A 4,035-nucleotide genomic window follows, 5' to 3' on the forward strand; every position below is an offset into this window, starting at 1 on the left:
GGAAGACCTTAAGTTCACCCTGTCCCATGTTTACAACTAGATATCGTTCACATTTGAGTCAATAAACTGGGGACCAATCTGAAGACTGGCAAAACAAACCCAACAACTAAATGGAGAGAAGAAGCCCTATTAGAGAGGTTAGAAAGTCAGAAACAGTGGTAGGGTGCTGCCCATAGTGGGGAGGGAGCTGTGAAAAAGGAGAGTAACAGGGACCCTACACAGGGAAAACAAATCCCCCTAATGTCTGGCCTTGAAAACCAGAGGGGCTGAATTCCATGACCGGCAGGACTTATAGCCCGGAGCTTTATTATTTATTTATTTATTTATTTATTTATTTATTTATTTATTTAAGAAAGAGAAGAGCCTGAGCCAGGGGGTGGGGGTGGGGTGGGGTGGGTGCTGCTAGAGAGAGGCAGAGGGAGAAGCAGACTCTCTGCTGAACAGGAAGCCAGAAGTGGGGCTTGATCCCAGGACCCTGGGATCATGACCTGAGATAAAGGCAAACACTTAACTGACTGAGCCACCCAGGTGCCCTGGGTGAGGCTGGGATGGAGAGTGATAGCTGGGTCCCTGCCCTTAAAGAGAAAACAGACCGGGGAGACAACAGAAAATTCACAGTTTGTGCAACACCTAGAGCAAATGGGAGGGATATCTATTTATAAGGGTTTTGGAGCCTATTGGGGGACTTCTACTGGAACAAATGAGTTGGCAGGGGACATTTTCCTCCCTGGCCACCCAGGATAAACACAAAACCACCTATGGAGGCAGCACGACACTGACACTTGCTACCTGACCTAATAGAAATGTGCCCCACCCAGAAGTTCTCCTGAAGACTCTCCCACTCCAAGCCTGATGCCGTTGGCCCTGTGCTCACCACAAATTTTTTAAACACTACATGCCCTACCTAGCCGCTGCCTCTATGTGCCATGCCCCCAACAGCCATAGCAGTGGGCATCTGGCCTAGAACTATTGGCTCAGTGCAAATATTACTAACACTGCTGCCTTGCCTCTAAACCCTTCTGTGGTCATGGCCCCACAGAGCCAGGCTGCTTGGGTTTCACTAATACCACAGAGGATAGGCAAAACCCAAAACAGGCAAACAGTCAGTGAAGAAGTCTGGATTGAAAGGAAAAGGGATTAAGACCAAAAATAAATGACAATGTAGTAAGACAAAAGCAACGCACATGGGAGACACCTTTGAAGTCCCAGGTTCTGGTGAACAGGGGACACTGCACTGAAGGTCCCTATAAGACCTCTTATAAACCCCCTATTTTCAAGAGCAGAAAACATAGTTGACTTTCCTAATATATGGAAACAGACACAAGGATGTACACAAAACTAGGAGACAGAAAACTATGTCTCAAATGAAAGAACATGACAAAATCAGAGCAGGGGATCTAAGTAAAAAATAAGTAAGTAGTATTCCTGACAGAGAATTTAAAGTAATGATCATAACAATACTCACTGAACTTGAGAAAATGATGAAAGACATCAGTAAGATTGTTGACAAAAACATAAAAAATAGCATATCAGATATGAAGAACTCAATAAATGAAATTTTAAAAATACATTAGACAGAACATAATAGGCAAGAGGAAGCAGAGGAATATATCAGTGACCTGAAGGATAGAGTAATGAAAGCATCAATCTGAGCAGATGAGAGACAAATGAATCCTGCATAATGAGACAACTTTACCCTTTACAAGTCAACTATTACCTGAGTATATTGTTTAAGTTACACAAAAATAAGTTCTAGAGATTTGCTATACAACATTGTGCCTATAATTATGAATACTGTATTGTGCACTTAAAAATGCATCAAGATGCTAGATCTCATGTTATGTGTTCTTGCCACAATAAAAAATATGTATATCACTTTCACGTGAAACTACCCTGAGATTATACTCAAATACTTATATTTGAGTATATTGACTTGTGCTGTCATTTATTTACAAAATATCCAGACTCTAAATTTAAACAATTTTTTCATGGGGAAGACTACAGGTATTATTAAAAAGAAAATATATTTAAGTGTTTCATATAGACATCTTAAAGTGGTTTTAAAGACCTCATAAAATTGGCATTGCTCTCTGAAAAAGCAGGGAAATGATATGTGATTTTAGAAAATATTAAAATACTTAAGTGCACTAGTAATAGCTAAAAATCCTTAAAAGCCAAGTCCATCATTTCAATTAAAATAATTCCCTACTGAGACCCCACTATATTTCATGGAGAAGGGAGGAAGACACTGTTAGACAACAAGTATTCCATGATTTATGGCAAAAAAAATTCAGTAGATAAAATATATGACTTTCAAAAAGACATTTCCAATCATACTCATTTCATAATTTATCTAGGCTATAACAACAAACTGAGCAGCAGAGCTGAAGAAAATACATCATGCCAATTGTAGCATAGAAATGTAACTGTTGAAGAATTTATCAAAACTTTGGATACTTTTGAGTTTATTAAGGATTTTATTTAGAATGACATTACATATGTCAAAGGACGAGGCTACTGAGGCAACCTGGCACAAGATTGATTTTATTGTTCATATCCATGTTTTAAAGCCCAGTTTAAATTGGGAAAATTATTTTATTTATGGACAAGTTTTAGATGTCAAAAGTTGAGTGCTCATTTTCACAGTGCATTGGACATTGCCTTCAGTAGGGTAAAAATTATTCTGGTCAGGGTAATAAACGTTATATCTTTGCAAATAACATGTGATAGGGGAGAAAGGTTCTTTCCTTTCCATCTGGAGGTAGCCATCAGCTCAAAGGTAAGCCAAGATGGGCACTTACAAGTACATACAGGAGCTATGGAGGAAGAAGCAGTTCAACATAATGCACTTTCTTCTCAGGGTATACTGCAGGAAGTACCACCAGCTCTTTGCATTCCACAGGGCTCCCTGCCCAACTCTTCCTAATAAAGCACGTGTACTGGGGTACAGGGCCAAGCAACACTATGCCATATATAGGATTCATGTGCTATGGTGGTCACAAACGCCCAGTTCCTAAGGGTGCAACCTACCTCAAGCTTGTCTGTCCATCATGGTGTCAACCAGCTAGAGTTTGCCTGAAGCCTTCAGGCTGTTGTAGAGGAATGAGCTGGACACCATGATGGGGCTCTGAGTATACCGAATTCTTACTGAGTTGGCAAAGATTCCACGTACAAATTTTCTGATGTTATCTTTATTGATCCATTCTATAAAGCTATCAGAGGGTATCCTCACACCCAGTGGATCACCAAACCAGTCCAGACACTGGGAGATGGGAGAGCTGACATCTGCAGGCCACAAGAGATGTGGCCTTGTAAAGGGTCACAAATTCCACCACACTATTGGTGGTTCTTGCTATGGCATAGAGAAGACACATACTCTACAGCTCTGCCGTTATCACTAATATAATTAATGTTTTTAAAATTCTTACCTAATAAACAATTCAGGACAGGCATGCCTGCTTGAAAGTGTTCTTTAATTTGTCTGTTAAAATTAGTTGTCTGCAGGGTGCCTGGGTAGCTCAGTTGGTTAAGCACCTAGTACAGAATTCAGCTCAGGTCTTGACCTCAGGGTTGTGAGTTCAAGACCTGCATTGGGTTCCAGCCTGTGCATGGAGACTACTTTAAAAAAAATAAAAATAAAAATCAGTTGTCTGCGGATTGTTCCATGAATGCAATGTCAGATTATGGAAGTTGAAGTGCAATAATGTTTGAAGATTCTAAGTGATGGTGTATCTTGTTTCTTTTTCTTTTCTTTTCTTTTTCTTTTTTTTTTTTTTTTTTTTTTGCATTATGTTCAGTTAGCCAACATATAGTACTTACTAAGTTTTTGTTCTAGTGTTCAATGATTCATTAGTTGCTCATAACACCCATTGGTCATCCCAACATGTGCTCTCCTTAATACCCACCACCTGGTCACCACATCCCCCACCCCCTCCCTTCTTCAACCCTTAGTTTGTTTCCTGGAGCCCAGAGTCTCTCACGATTTGTCTCCCTCTCTGATTTCTTCCCATTCAGTTTTCCCTCCCTGCCCCTGTG

At 40.2% G+C, this 4,035-nt stretch overlaps 1 pseudogene; it reads left to right on the forward strand.

Annotated features, from left to right (window-relative positions):
* Positions 1-2,789: 2,789 nt before the first annotated feature.
* On the forward strand, positions 2,790-3,401 carry LOC113242125 (60S ribosomal protein L15-like; annotated as a pseudogene).
* Positions 3,402-4,035: the final 634 nt, after the last annotated feature.

Source organism: Ursus arctos, chromosome X, assembly GCF_023065955.2.
Source record: "Ursus arctos isolate Adak ecotype North America chromosome X, UrsArc2.0, whole genome shotgun sequence".
NCBI classification, from domain to species: domain Eukaryota; kingdom Metazoa; phylum Chordata; class Mammalia; order Carnivora; family Ursidae; genus Ursus; species Ursus arctos.